This window comes from Syzygium oleosum, unplaced genomic scaffold, assembly GCF_021117445.2.
Source record: "Syzygium oleosum isolate NSW1041296 unplaced genomic scaffold, Sole_v2.1 Sole_v2.55, whole genome shotgun sequence".
Classification (NCBI taxonomy): domain Eukaryota; kingdom Viridiplantae; phylum Streptophyta; class Magnoliopsida; order Myrtales; family Myrtaceae; genus Syzygium; species Syzygium oleosum.
Genome location: NW_026607539.1, coordinates 472,290 through 488,849, shown reverse-complemented (window position 1 = coordinate 488,849; position 16,560 = coordinate 472,290). Strand labels below are relative to the sequence as shown.

The window sequence follows — 16,560 nt, the reverse complement described above, 5'->3', positions numbered from 1 at the left end:
TCAATGTCCGGCTGGTCCACTATGAGGGACATGATCAGCCATTATAAATAGCCAGAGCTTCTTCATCTTTCTGAACGAGTCTGCATTTAAGATCAATTCTTCTACATCAACCTTGTCTAGTTTAATACCTTCAATGGCATCTGTTTCCTGTCAAAGCAAAATGAAAATAATTATGCATATCAGAAGCCCCTGAAAATAAGCAGATATCTAAACCATTCCAAAAAGCAAGTCTAACTCTAAGAATGATGTTTAATTTTGTATTAAAACCGTGATAGTCTAAAACTCATAATGACACACCCCATTTCTAAATGAAGATATACACGATGAAAGGACAAACTAGAGGATTTATACTAGGTTTTCTAAATGTCAGCTCAACTATACATTTTGTAATTTTAAGGAGAAAATTAAAAAAGAGCGAAATAAAAATCGGAAACCCTCTTAAACCCTAATTGGCAAAAATAAAAAGATGCATGTGGCTATCCTAATTATGCAATCTAATTTTTTTAGGACATGCTTAATTCTTACTGAATGTTGCCTAATCACTTGTAGAGCATCCTCATGATGTCATATTTTGCTTTGCTTGCTAGGATTTGCTGGGCACTCTTGAATCACGATTCGTCTGCCCATTTCTTGTTGCAAATCATGCATCCATATATTATTATTTTCATCAATGCATTTCAACTTTTGAGCCAAAATCTCAATCCCACTCTTGGCATGGATACCACATTGATCTAGGGAATTGATGATCTCTTCTTTGTCATATCCATTAAGAAAACATGTGATGTTGAAAAAATCATCCTCTCATTGGCCTCTAAGCCATCAATAACAATCCTCGGTATTTCAAGAACCTTTCCCGGATGGATTTCTTTCAATTGATCAAAAGCTCCTTGCATTCTTTACCACTTTTGCCATTCAAGAAAGAACCCATCACGGTGAGTACCAAGGAAAGCCCTTTGAAAAAACTGTTGAAGCAATTTGAGAGCATCTCATAATCACTTTTGGCATATCTTTCTTGGATTGCATTCCAACTGAAAATCTCGAAAGCTTGATCATCATTCAGCACTCTTACCTTAAAGATTTCCCTCATAGACTGATTAAGATTATTTCGTGTCACAAAATCAAAATAACTCTACTTCCCAAGCCTAAGTTTATTGCGTCGATCAAATGGCTCAATAGCTCCGACAACCCTTCAATATCATCAAACATTGACGAAACCCTCTTGTGTGTATTCCGATGTATAATAATGAAGAGTACAAAAATGCAGAAGAGAGGAATTTGAAATTTGTGTATATTTTGATGTATTATAATAAAGAATACATCAACCTATTTATAGGCTTATGTACTTAATGGATTGAGGCGGGCAGTGCGTGGGGGCACGTGCAATGCTCTAAGCTTCTGTTTACAATGAGATTTTACTATGTTACTTGTCACGCCCCGAATCCTACGACGTGCGAACATCCCTCCAAGGTCCATTACAAGTGCGACGTCCCAGGACACGTCGCCGACCCAACGCCCAACACAGAGATTAAAGCACACGCGGAAGCAATACAATACCCGAACAGTTTTGAAACAAATGGCCAAGGATAGCCACTCAGCAAACAACATGAACAATTACACTTGCGTTGATACTGGGCACCAGACACAATATTCAACTACAGCCCATGCTCAAAAATCAAAAGCAGTTCAAGGCCACTACAATTAGCCGGGGCTCCTCCCAAAACACTTCGGTACGCCTGCCATCTTCAAGGCTGGGGTCTGAAAATGTGGTTTAAACAACAATGAGAATAATCTCAGTGAGTAATTCCCTAAACCTAAACTAGGCTAACGTGCACCTCCAGAGGGTAAATAAAACACATAAATCACTGAACCAGTATAACAATCAATATAAGTTCACCCGGGCCCATAGCCCAATTCACTACTCCGCCATGCAGGTTAGACTTTTAATATCATTATAAAACATATGCGAGTAAATCGACCCGAAGGCCACGACCCTGAGGCCAGCAACAGTAAAGCCGACCCAAAGGCCACGACCCGAAGGCCACAGTTTGTCCCGACCCGAAGGCCACAGTTTATCCCGACCCGAAGGCCCGACCCGAAGGCCACAGTTTATCTCGACCCGAAGGCCCGGCCCGAAGGCCACAGTTTATTCCGACCCGAAGGCCCGACCCGAAGGTCACAGTTTATTCCGACCCGAAGGCCCGACCCGAAGGCCACAGTTTATCTCGACCCGAAGGCCCGACCCGAAGGCCACAGTTTATCTCGACCCGAAGGCCACAGTTTTATCTCGACCCGAAGGCCCGAACCGAAGGCCACAGTTTTATCCCGACCCGAAGGCCAACAGTTTTATGAACCGACCCGAAGGTCAACAGTTTTATAAACTGGCCCGTCATGTATACCAATGCACTCAGTTTCGGCTAATGGCAAGGCATGATATGCGATTCATATGCCCGAGAATCCAAAGTCAATTTCCCAGGCCAAGATGCCAGACACAATTATTCACAAATTTGACAATTTCAAGGCATTAACGGCATGTTCAATCTACTCCATTTTTGCCCCAAATAAACCGGCACTTATTCCCCACACTTACTCCAATTCAATTCAATTCAATAAGCCCAAGGCCCGCCAAGCTATTCCATTCTTAGTCCCGCTAGACATGCGACATGGCATCATACAATCACATTCAAGTCACGTTTAATTTAGCATCCTCTCGGGTGATCATCGTTCCCTAAGCCGTTCACCCTAAAATCTCGAATAAACAATTATGGCCCGAATCCTCCCGATACTAAATCAGCCATGAACGGTCCGTCTTAGGCGCTCAATTCACTTTCAATTCATCACATTAGGCTCCCCAATTTGCTACGAAAAACAACTACTACTCGGCCTACAAATCACATCCGTCGAATCCACAATTTCGCCCAAGTCAAGGCTCCTAAGCTTAGCCGCTATTCAGCACACCACATACCACTAAACCTTGATTAGAACATCACGCTAAGCCACCAAATACGCCACAACATCCGCTCTTAACGGCCTACACAAACTAACCCCCAAATTGATCGCGCCTTATCCGATTCAAACCTGATATGGACAGCCACTAAATCGATTGTGCCAAGCCATTTAATAACCTCAAAATGTCCCATTAGACTCCCCAAGATACCATTTTAATCAACCACCATAATGCCAATTAAAGCGCGCACTAGAATCCGTATTCTAGACTCGAACTTCCCCAAACTTGGGCTATTCCATTCCAAACCTGACCAGCCATCTCTCGGCAGTTACATAGCCGCGAAACCTCATCAAACGGTCACTATAATTCACCAAATCAGTCGTGACATCAACCCCTACCATCCTTTGCACTATAACCCCTAAATTACCCTAATTTAACCCCTAAACTTGTCTAGAAATGCAAATAATCCTAATTAGGGTTTAGGGTCAAACTCACCGGGTATCCTAAGCTTCAAACCGAGCCGAACACGCGGCAATGGCGGCTGGACAGCGGCGACGCCTCGCCGGAACGTGCTGCGGCGCGGCGGTTCCGGCGAAGAAGCGCGAGCCTAGGCGGAGGGGTGGTTGGTCGCGGCGGTCGGGAGAGAGAGAGGGCGGACCGGGTGAGGGCCGTGGTGAGGCGTGGGGTGGTGGTTCCCGACGGCACCGGCGGCGGCGACGGCTCCTCCGGTGAGGTGCTCCGCACGGCCAAACAAGAGAAAGAGAGGGGGAGTGATGGTTGTGGGTGGAAGGGCTGCCGGCTGAGGAGAGGGGACGGCGGCCCACGGTCGGCGCGCTGACGCAGTCGGGCTGGCCGGCGACAGCGGCACGCGGCTTCTAGGGCCGAGGCGGAGGGCGCGGCGACGGCTTGCTGTCGCGCGCGCGTGAGGGAGAGAAAGGGAACGGTCGGGCGGCGGCCGGTGGTCAACGCGACGGCGGTCGGGCTTCTTTGGCCGCGGCGGCGACCGGCGCGGGCGAGGCGGGCAGAGGCGTGGAGGGCGGCCGAAGCGGACGGCGGCCCAGGGCGTAACGGAGGGGGTAACCACGGTCGCGGGCGAAGAAGGAGGAAGAAGAAGAAGAACAGAGGAAGAAAGGAAAAAGAAAGAAAGAAAAGAAAAGAAAAGAAGAGAGAGAGAGTAGGTGGGGGTGGGTGTTGAGGGGACGTCTGCAGAGAGGGGAGGGAGAAAGACGCGCGCGGGGTCAGAGGGAGGGAGTGAGAGAGAGAGAGGAAATAAAAGAAAATATTTGAACATTCAAATATTATTTGCAATCCGATGGCCCAAACTAAAAACCGAAAATGGTCTACCGGTCCAAAATAAGCCTCGCATATAAAAAGGGACAAAGGCCAAATTAATTAGACCAAATTATAACGAGGGAGATCTACTAGTCCAAATTCGCATGTGGTCAAAAGCTCCCATTTTTCCATCATTCCTGACAATCTCAACATTGGCTACCATAATATTGACACCGTCCAATTTATTTTGTCCCGAAACTCCCGGAAATCGACTGCCAAGTTCGGGATCCAAATAACGGCCAAATTTGATCGAGTGCGATTCTAGCGAAATCTCTAATTTAAAATGATAACCGGGAGTGATCAGTTCCCGGGCAAGATTTTACTATAAGCACACTGACAAATTACGCGTTTTATAAATCCCAAAATGGGCCGAAATTCGGGATGTCACAACTCTTCCCCCTTACAAAAATTTCGTCCTCGAAATTTACAATCCAACCTAGTTATCCAAACAAATGGGGGTACTGGTGTCGCATCAGCTCCTCACTTTCCCACGTCGCACTTTCAGTCCCATGGTGTTTCCAAATTACCTTGACTATCGAAATTTTCTTGTTTCGCAACACTCTCTCTATTCTGTCTTCGATCCTAACTGCCTTTTCCACGTACGACACCCTGTCGTCCACGTCCATTACTTCATGATTCAGCTCATGGGTCGGGTCTGGTTCATACTTCCTTAACGTCGACACGTGGAAGATGTTATGAACTTGTGACAATTTCGGTGGTAAGGCTAGGCAGTATGCTAACGATCCAATCCTTTCCAAAATCTCATATGGGTCTATATATCTTGGACTTAGTTTCCCTTTCTTGTCAAACCGAGACAGTCCTCTCATCGGCGATACCTCGAGAGAAACGTGATCCCCTACTTGAAACTCCAAAGGCCTACGTCTGCGGTCCACATAGTTCTTTTGACGGCTCTGAGCAGTTCTCAACCTTTCCCGGATAACCTTTACTGTTTCCATCGATTGCTGAATAAACTCTGGACCCGTTATATTTCTTTCCCCCACTTCATCCCAACACAATGGTGTTCTGCACGCCCTGCCATAAAGTGCCTCAAATGGTGCCATCCTGATACTCTGTTGAAAGCTATTATTGTAGGCAAATCCCACCAAATGTAACTGTTCTTCCCACTTGCCCTAAAAGTCTAACATACACGCCCTCAGCATATCTTCCCATGTCTGAATAGTCCTTTTAGACTGGCCAACCGTCTGAGGATGATAAGCCGTACTGAACTGGAGCTTAGTTCCCCTGGCTGATTGCAGACTCTTCCAAAAATTTGCGGTGAACCAGGGATCACAGTCCGATGTGATTAATACCGGTACTCCGAGAAGACGAACTATTTGACGCACATATACTCTGCCAGCCTTTCTAGCTCGAAGTCCTTTCGCACTGCCAGGAAGTGCGCTGATTTGGCCAATCTATCTACTATCACCCAAATAGAGTCGTGTCCCCTCTGGCTTCTTGGCAATCCCGTTACAAAATCCATTATAATGTGCTCCCATTTCCATTTTGGGATTTCCAACGGCTACAACATCCCGCCAGGTTTACAATACTGTGCCTTCACTTGTTGGCATGTCAAACACTTAGCCACATGCCTGGCCACATCCGCTTTCATTCCATTCCACCAATAGTGCTGGCGAAGATTCTGGTACATCTTAGTGCTGCCCGGGTGAATACTATAACTGCTCCTATGAGCCTCCGACAAAATCTCTTCCTTGAATTCCAATTTATCGGGCACGCACAATCGTCCTCAAGACCTAAGGATTCCATCCTCTGACACCTAAAAGTCTGGTTTCCTTTTAGAGTTATCCATACTCAAAATTTTCTGAATCTCAAAGTCCGCAGACTACAACGCCTTGATCTTGGCTTGCACTTCCGGCTCAATCCTTAATATTGCCATCAGACAGGAGAGGTGTCTTACCTCGAACTTAAATTTTGAGTCCCACGCTCCTTTTAATAAAGTCCACTCTTTAACCAGCAATTACGCGATGCTCGATTTCCGACTTAAGGCATCTGCTACCCGATTGGCCTTTCTGGGGTGATACAATATGTCGTAGTCATAGTCCTTCAACAATTCCATCCAACGCCTCTGCCTCATATTCAACTCCTTCTGCGAAAACAAGTACTTGAGACCTTGATGGTCCGTGTAAATTTGGAACCTTTCTCCACATAAATAATGCCTCCAAATTTTAAGCGCGAAAATAATTGCTGCTAGTTCCAAGTCGTGGGTCGGGTAGTTCATCTCATGAGGCCTTAACTGCCGCGATGCATAAGCAACTACCTTTCCATGTTGCATTAACACGCACCCCAAACCTCTAAGCGAAGCATCACTATAAATCTCATACCCGCCCGGTCTTGAAGGAATCGTCAATACTGGCGCTGTTGTAAATCTTTGTTTCAATTCCTGAAAACTCTCTTCGCACTTTTCCGTCCATTCAAACTTAGTTTCCTTCTTAAGCAACCTCGTTAATGGAGTGGCTATCGCTGAAATCTTTCCACAAATCTCCGATAATAACCTGCCAGTCCTAGGAAGCTTCGAACCTCAGTAACTGTCGTCGGTCTCGGCCAATCCATTACTGCCTCAATCTTTGTTGGATCCACAGAGATTCCTTCTCCGAAAATTATATGTTCGAGAAGTGCAACTTGATTCAGCCAAAATTCGCACTTGCTAAACTTAGCATACAGTGCGTGCTCTCTTAACGTCCGTAGAACTCTTTCCAGATGTATCTCATGTTCCTCGAAACTCTTTGAATATGCTAGAATATCATCAATAAAAACGATAATTTGGTCTAAGAACTCCTTGAATACCCGGTTCATTAAATCCATGGAAGTCGCAGGGGTGTTAGTCCAAACGGCATAATCGTGGATTCATAATGTCCATACCTCTCGTCTTGAATGCCGTCTTTGGGATATCCTCCTTTTGGATTCTTAACTGGTGATAGCTAGTCCTCAAGTCGATCTTTGATAATATCGACGCCCCTTGCAACTGATCAAATAGGTCATCTATCCTTAGCAAAGGGTACCTATTCTTAATGGTTACCTGATTCAACTGACGGTAATCGATACACAGCCTCAACGATCCATCCTTCTTCCTGACGAACAGGACTGGTGCTCCCCATGGAGACGCACTCGGTTGGATAAAACCTTTGTCTAGCAATTCTTGCATCCGTACCTTAAGTTCTTTCAACTCTGACAATGACATCCTATAAGGCGGCTTCGAGATTGGCTCAGTCCCCAGGGTTAATTCAATCACAAACTCTACTTTCCTTCCAGGTGGCAATCTCGGCAATTCCTAAGGAAAGACATCGGGAAGATTACACACCTCGTTTATGTCCTTTAGCCTTAGTTCCTCAACCGACTAGTTAGCCACCAATCATTATCTTTCTATACCTCAAAGACCAAGCTCAATCCATCCAATTTTAATCCAACAGTCTCCCAAAACGAATCACATCGGTCCTTTACAAAATCTGAAATTTCTAAATACACTCATCCTTCCAAACCCGCCCAAGAATATCATCAGTAATCCATGGATCCTTAAACCGATTGTGCCTATTCACCATAAAATTAATTATAAGTCTTTCATGACCACTCAAGCGATAACTTCAAATTCATCTCCTTTGCACCCAATATCGCCTCGTAATGCATACCGACTTTCACAACGCATGCTTCGCTTCCTTCTCAGCCAAAACATATACTTTTCCTTAAGTCCTTAGCTGATTCTGGTTAATCTTCACGGCAGCTCTCACTTAATATCCTACCTGTGATAGCTGCGATTGCATCAGTGGACTAATTTATCGGTTCAACAATTTCTCACTCGGTGACCTTGCTGTCCACCTCCACAACACGCTTCACTTGTACCTTGGCAATGGCTATTTCTATGCCTTTTTCCACAAGACCTACATACGGCGTCGGAGTAGTAGTTTGGCTCTCCAAAGTTCTCCCTTACCGGAGGGACAAGTCTCATGTTCTCTGTCATAGACCTTTTTCTCCAAGTTCCTATTGTCCCTAACCGGGGCATATCGCGGTCCCGAAGTGGCAGCCATTTCACTCATATCCACTTCACCCATCGAGCCCTCTCACACAGCTCATTGTAATCCCTTAAGACTCAAGAGTACTAACTGGTTGCAAAGTTCCGATTTCAATCCATCCCAGAACCTCTGCGTCCTATCCACATGGTCCTTGACCATCCTTAGTGCGTACTTAGATAGCCTTACAAACTTGACCTCGTACTGATTGACTGACATCCGATTGCGAAGCAGGAGAAACTCTCTTTTGTCTGTTCTTGCAATCTCCGAAAATTACTCCCCATTGAAGTCCCCTACCAAAGTATCCCCCAATACTGCAAAGCCTCTTCCAACTCTTATATGTAAAGTGATGTAGTCTCGGGGTCACTTTTTCCATCAAAATGCAGAGGTTTTAATTTCGAAAGTTGCTCAACTAGCTATTGCATCTGTCTGACTGCATTAACTTACTCTTAACCTTGGTTCCCATCATTCCCATTTAAAATTCCAACTTCTTCGAGTGCCCTCATAATTCCATCTACCTTGGGATCCTCTACAATTTCAGCTTGCAGACCTATACGACCTCGACCTCGACCTCGACCTCAACTTCGACTACTCAAATTCACAAGGTCACACCGCTCACTTAACTGCTATAATCCCATTCATGAATTAAAGACCTAAACCAAGCTAAACCGGTCTAAGGTCCTAGGCAGGTATACATAACAGCAGTCAAGCAACCAGCATGCAATTTTACACAATAGCACAACATCTCAGCCCAAGAGATTCGCGTACTTACCTCGGGTCCTGCCGCACCTGCACTTTACGGTCAGTTCGACAACCAGTCAATCACTACACAAACAGTCAGGAGGTACACGTAGCATGCAAGGTCTCCCTACTGGCTACCCAAGGTCATCGCTCCTTATCACTCCAAGCTTCGACCTAATTAGATCGAGCTAACCTTGCTCTGATACCAAATCAAACGGGGATGTCACGCCCCGAATCCTACGACGTGCGAACATCCCTCCAAGGTCCATTACAAGTGCGACGTCCCAGGACACGTCGCCGACCCAACGCCCAACACAGAGATTAAAGCACACGCAGAAGCAATACAATACCCGAACAGTTTTGAAACAAATGGCCAAGGATAGCCACTCAGCAAACAACATGAACAATTACACTTGCGTTGATACTGGGCACCAGACACAATATTCAACTACAGCCCACGCTCAAAAATCAAAAGCAATTCAAGGCCACTACAACTAGCCGGGGCTCCTCCCAAAACACTTCGGTACGCCTGCCATCCTCAAGGCTGGGGTCTGAAAATGTGGTTTAAACAACAATGAGAATAATCTCAGTGAGTAATTCCCTAAACCTAAACTAGGCTAACGTGCACCTCTAGAGGGTAAATAAAACACATAAATCACTGAACCAGTATAACAATCAATATAAGTTCACCCGGGCCCATAGCCCAATTCACTACTCCGCCATGCAGGTTAGACTTTTAATATCATTATAAAACATATGCGAGTAAATCGACCCGAAGGCCACGACCCTGAGGCCAACAACAGTTAGGCCGACCCAAAGGCCACGACCCGAAGGCCACAGTTTGTCCCGACCCGAAGGCCCGACCCGAAGGCCACAGTTTATCCCGACCCGAAGGCCCGACCCGAAGGCCACAGTTTATCTCGACCCGAAGGCCCGGCCCGAAGGCCACAGTTTATTCCGACCCGAAGGCCCGACCCGAAGGTCACAGTTTATTCCGACCCGAAGGCCCGATCCGAAGGCCACAGTTTATCTCGACCCGAAGGCCCGACCCGAAGGCCACAGTTTATCTCGACCCGAAGGCCCGACCCGAAGGCCACAGTTTTATCTCGACCCGAAGGCCCGACCCGAAGGCCACAGTTTTATCCCGACCCGAAGGCCAACAGTTTTATGAACCGACCCGAAGGTCAACAGTTTTATAAACTGGCCCGTCATGTATACCAATGCACTCAGTTTCGGCTAATGGCAAGGCATGATATGCGATTCATATGCCCGAGAATCCAAAGTCAATTTCCCAGGCCAAGATGCCAGACACAATTATTCACAAATTTGACAATTTCAAGGCATTAACGGCATGTTCAATCTACTCCATTTTTGCCCCAAATAAACCGGCACTTATTCCCCACACTTACTCCAATTCAATTCAATTCAATAAGCCCAAGGCCCGCCAAGCTATTCCATTCTTAGTCCCGCTAGACATGCGACATGGCATCATACAATCACATTCAAGTCACGTTTAATTTAGCATCCTCTCGGGTGATCATCGTTCCCTAAGCCGTTCACCCTAAAATCTCGAATAAACAATTATGGCCCGAATCCTCCCGATACTAAACCAGCCATGAACGGTCCGTCTTAGGCGCTCAATTCACTTTCAATTCATCACATTAGGCTCCCCAATTTGCTACGAAAAACAACTACTACTCGGCCTACAAATCACATCCGTCGAATCCACAATTTCGCCCAAGTCAAGGCTCCTAAGCTTAGCCGCTATTCAGCACACCACATACCACTAAACCTCGATTAGAACATCACGCTAAGCCACCAAATACGCCACAACATCCGCTCTTAACGGCCTACACAAACTAACCCCCAAATTGATCGCGCCTTGTCCGATTCAAACCCGATATGGACAGCCACTAAATCGATCGTGCCGAGCCATTTAATAACCTCAAAATGTCCCATTAGACTCCCCAAGATACCATTTTAATCAACCACCATAATGCCAATTAAGGCGCGCACTAGAATCCGCATTCTAGACTCGAACTTCCCCAAACTTGGGCTATTCCATTCCAAACTTGACCAGCCATCTCTCGGCAGTTACATAGCCGCGAAACCTCAACAAAACGGTCACTATAATTCACCAAATCAGTCGTGACATCAACCCCTTCCATCCTTTGTACTATAACCCCTAAATTACCCTAATTTAACCCCTAAACTTGTCTAGAAATGCAAATAATCCTAATTAGGGTTTAGGGTCAAACTCACCGGGTGTCCTAAGCTTCAAACCGAGCCGAACACGCGGCAATGGCGGCTGGACAGCGGCGACGCCGCGGAAAGAACGGCCGCGGCGGTTCCGCGAACGGCGCGAGCCTAGGCGGAGGGTGGCTGGTCGCGGCGGTCGGGAGAGAGAGAGGGCGGACGTGAGGCGGTGAGGCGTGGGGTGGTGGTTCCGGCGACGGCACCGTCGGCGGCGACGGCTCCTCCGGTGAGGGTGCTCCGCACGGCCAAACAAGAGAAAGAGAGGGGGAGTGATGGTTGTGGGTGGAAGGGTTGCCGGCTGAGGAGAGGAGGACGGCGGCCCACGGTCGGCGCGACGCACGGTCGGGCTGGCCGGCGACGGCGCGGCACGCGGCTGCCAGCCGAGGCGGAGGGCAGCAGCCGACGGCTTGCTTGTCGCGCGCGCTCGTGAGGGAGAGAAAGGGAACGGTCGGGCGGCGGCTGGTGGTCAACGCGACGGCGGTCGGGCTTGCTTGGGCGGCGGCGATCGGCGGCAAAGACGGGCGTAGGTGGAGGCGGCCGAAGCAGCGGACGGCGACCGGCGTAACTGAGCGTAACTGGGCCGCGGGGCGAAGAAGGAGGAAGAAGAAGAAGAACAGAGGAAGAAAGGAAAAAGAAAGAAAGAAAAGAAAAGAAGAGAGAGAGAGAGTAGGTGGGGGTGGGTGTTGAGGGGACGTCTGCAGAGAGGGGAGGGAGAAAGACGCGCGCGGGGTCAGAGGGAGGGAGAGAGAGAGAGAGAGATGAAATAAAAGAAAATATTTGAACATTCAAATATTATTTGCAATCCGATGGCCCAAACTAAAAATCGAAAATGGTTTACCGGTCCAAAATAAGCCTCGCACATAAAAAGGGACAAAGGCCAAATTAATTAGACCAAATTATAACGAGGGAGATCTACTAGTCCAAATTCGCACGTGGTCAAAAGCTCCCATTTTTCCATCATTCCTGACAATCTCAACATTAGCTACCATAATATTGACACCGTCCAATTTATTTTGTCCCGAAACTCCCGGAAATCGACTGCCAAGTTCGGGATCCAAATAACGGCCAAATTTGATCGAGTGCGATTCTAGCGAAATCTCTAATTTAAAATGATAACCGGGAGTGATCAGTTCCCGAGCGAGATTTTACTATAAGCACACCGACAAATTACGCGTTTTATAAATCCCAAAAATGGGCCGAAATTCGGGATGTCACATTGCTTGCCTGACGGCGGTGAGTTTGGTAGTGCTGTCAGCTTCTCGAAACAAGAAGTGAAAAGTCGAGAATCGGAAGCTAACAGCATGCGTCCTTTGCAGTCAAATAGGTTGCTGAAGCAGAACAGTATTGGTCCTTGCGATCGACTTTGCTGTCAGTAACTACCGTGATCGATACGGCTTGTGTGGCTACAGTAAGCAGAATAAGCTAGGCTTTGCTAAGCAAAAGATATTGTGCGAGGACATGTCTTTGCGAAGTCGAAAAATACCTCCATGAAAAAGAAAAGCTCGACTTGGCGATGTAACACAATCATTGTGGCGCTTGCTTAGACGCGGATAAGGCGCTCAAGTGAACACTGTCGAGCGGCGAAATGGACTTATCTTGCTACTAGGTGCATCGGGTGCACTTAGATTTCCTTAGATACGATGACTCTAATACCAAGTTAAGAATAAAGATACGGAGGGATAAGGACACCACAAGTGCCATAACTTTTTTTCGACCACTTGAATACCATAACTTCTAAAGAACTTTCACTTGAGTACCATAACTTTCAATCGATCACTTAAGTGTTAAAAATTTTAAAAAATGTTCACCAAAGTGCCGGAAATCCGATATGGCATAGCACTTGTGGTTAATGTTTTTAAAAATTTATGGCTCTCAAATGGGCGCTCTACATAAATTATAGCACTCAAATGATAAAAAAAAATGTTATGGTACTCAAGTGAGCGCTGTACGAAAGTTATGGCATTTGTGGTGTCCTTTTTACATATGCAGATGAGAGGAATCTAGAATTTGTGTATATTTCAATGTATAATAATGAAGAGTACATCAATCTATTTATAGGCATTATGAGATTATCTACGATAACATGTATAAATCAAGATATGTACAATCAAAAGGAGATATACGCACAATTTTGAGATATATATATAGGATCAACAGAATTTTTAAATATCTCTAACATAAGAAATTATTTTAGAGAAATCCCTAATTATCTCTAACATGGCTACTGAATTCCATATCCATAAGAATTTATCACAAGGCAGTACAATATACAACATTATTTCTGTCAGGTGGAAAGCAGCACCACCACCAAGGGTTTATTCCTCCATGCCCCATTCGGATCTGGTGATCTTGTTCTTCAGGCTCCTCGAGACCGGAACCTGGAAATTTGCTTCAGCAGCGTCTCCCAATATGTGAACATATTATTGTTGTTCCGTGCAAAACGCCTCCACAGCTTTTCCGATAGATGTCCGGCTGGTCCACAATAAGGGACATGATCAGACATTATAAATAGCCTAAGCTTCTTCATATTTTTGAACGAGTCTGCATTCAAGATCAAGTCTTCGACATCAACCTTGTCTAATTTAATGCCTTCAATGGCATCCGTTCCCTGTTAGAGCGAAATAAAAATAATTATGCATATCGGAAGCACTTGAAAATAAGCAGATACCTAAACCGATAAAAAAACAACAAGTCTAACTCTAAGAATAACGTTTAATTTTGTATTAAAACAGTGCTAGTCTAAAAACTATTATAACACACGCCATTTCCAAATGAAGATATGCTTATCTTATAATGAAAGGACAAATGAGAGGATTTATACTAGGTTATATAACCATCAGCTAAACAATAAAGCACGAAATATAGATCCTAAACCCTAAATTTCTTGCTTCAACCCTAATTGGCAAAATTCCATATGTGGCTATCCTAATTATGCAATCTAAAACTTTTATACCATGTAAAGGTCAAGTCCGCAAAAAGAATATATACCAATATGTTCAAATTTTTCTTTTTAGGTTTATGATTAAATCTTACCGAATGTTGCCTAACCACTTGTAAAGCATCCTCTTGACGCCATATTTTGCTTCATTTGCTGGGGTTTTTCCGGACACTCTTCAATCACAATTTGTCTACCCATTTCTTGAAACAAATCATGCATCCATATTTTATTACTTTCATCAATGTATACCAGAGACTTTTGAGCAAGAATCTCAATCCCACTATTGGTATGGATACCACATTGGTTTAGGGATTTGAGGATCTCTTCTTTGTCATATCCATTAAGAAAACACGCGATGTCAAGAAAAATCGTCCTCTCATTGACCTCTAAGCCATTGATAACAATCCTCGTTATTTCATGAATGTTTCCCTGAGGGATTTCTTTCAATCGATGAAAATATCCTTGCCATTCCTTGACGCTTTTGCCATTCAAGAAAGAACCCATCATGGTGAGTACTAAAGGAAGCCCTTTGGAAAAACTGGTGAAGCAATTTGAGAGCATCTTATAATCACTTTTGGGATATCTTTCTTGAAGTGCATTCCAACTGAAAAGCTCGAGAGCTTGATCATCATTCAGCGCTCTTACCGTATAGATATCCCTACATAGACCGATTACTGTTTCTTTGTGTCGAGGGATCAAAATGACTCTACTTCCCAAGCCTAAGTTCATTCCCTTGATCAGGCGGCTCAAAGGCTTCGACAACCCTTCAACATCATCAAACAACAACAAATCCCTCTTCTTGTGAAGCTTACTCCTCATGAAGTTTATTACTACTTGAATATTGTCACCAAACTCTGAAACTCCATCGCCAAGAATGTCACCAAAAAGGGTCTCCTGCATTTTAACGAGGCCATCTTGGCTCAATATATCCTTCACGTTCGCCAGAAAGCAACTTTGATCAAATTGATCTGCAATTCGGTGGTATAAAACTTTCACAAGCGTAGTCCTTCCTATTCCACTTGTGCCGAAAATTCCCATGATTCGGACATCCTCAACCTCTAATTGGAGTAATGAATACAAGGCTTGTAGCTGAGAATCCAACCCAACTGGTTGGAAAGTAAACAGGTTCGTGCAAAAGCCACTCAATCTTTTTGAGATTTTCTCCACAACGGATTGGATGAATTCAGCTTCAAGTCTGCAAATTATGACTCTAGTCATTCGTGCTAGTAAAAGATGAAGTAAAGATCAATAAGATTATATTCTAGAACTTGGTAGTATCCTCCATCTAATCCAATTTATTAACGAATACCAATCCACTATAACAGTGTATAGTGGCATGTGAAAGGTTTTTCTTTTTTGGTCGAAAGCAGCTCAGTCTTCTCTAATCTTTGACTTTTCTTTGTAAGTACACTTAGTACTTGTAACAGTTACAAGAGAAATAAGATGTAAGAAATTATTCTTCAACAAGTACCATATAGTTGTAGGATAAATTTATCTTTTCAAATACCCAGCAAGATCATTTGTCGAATGTTGCCCTAAAAAAACTATGCTAAATGTTGAGGTCAACATTCCAAGGATAGTAATTCTTGGTGATGCATATATGTTCGAAATGTTATGTATATGTAACAAAGAAGAGAAAATCTTTTGGCTAGTTATTTAAAATTCCGTTTGTTTCGCGAAAAATGAATGATTTTAAAAATATTTTCCTAAAAATAACCTCTTATATCTCTTACGAAAATGAATAAACGAAAAATATTTTCATCGTCCACAAAAATGTTAAAACATAAATTGTTGTCGAGAACGAAAACATTTTTCATTAGCTAATATTTCAAGCAATTATTTTTAGGAAAAATGTGTTCTGAATCTTTCATTTTCCGTGAAACAAAAGGAGTATAAGCAACAAATTAAAAGAAGAGAGATAGAAATAGGTCAATGAAAAAATTCTCTATGCTCACCGAAATAGATGTTCTACTATAGAGAGTTTCTTGGCCAAAAAAGCAAATTATGTAGAGAGAGAGAGAGATTTAAGAGCAGGCAATGGAAAGATAGAAGAGAAACAAATCGGAGGCTAAACTTGTTAACACAAAGATATTTCGAGGAAGAAAGCAACATTCCTCCTTTTTCTGTATATCTTCTTCATTCGTTATAATGACCTAGAGGCGTATATATATACAAAGAAAAGAAAGAATCTTAAAAAAAATATCCTCTAAACTAGCTAACTATAATCCTTGATTCTAGCTAATTACAATCATAAATATATTTTACAGCTCATTCTCACACTCCCCCTTAAGTTGATGCATAGATGTCGTGAATGCCCAACTTGTCAAGTG

The 16,560-nt window shown here is 44.3% G+C and overlaps 2 pseudogenes; both read right to left on the bottom strand.

Moving 5' to 3' along the window:
* On the bottom strand, window positions 1–928 carry LOC130136928 (disease resistance protein RUN1-like; annotated as a pseudogene).
* A 12,720-nt stretch (window positions 929–13,648) lies between these two features.
* Window positions 13,649–14,734, bottom strand: LOC115663457 (TMV resistance protein N-like; annotated as a pseudogene).
* Window positions 14,735–16,560: the final 1,826 nt, after the last annotated feature.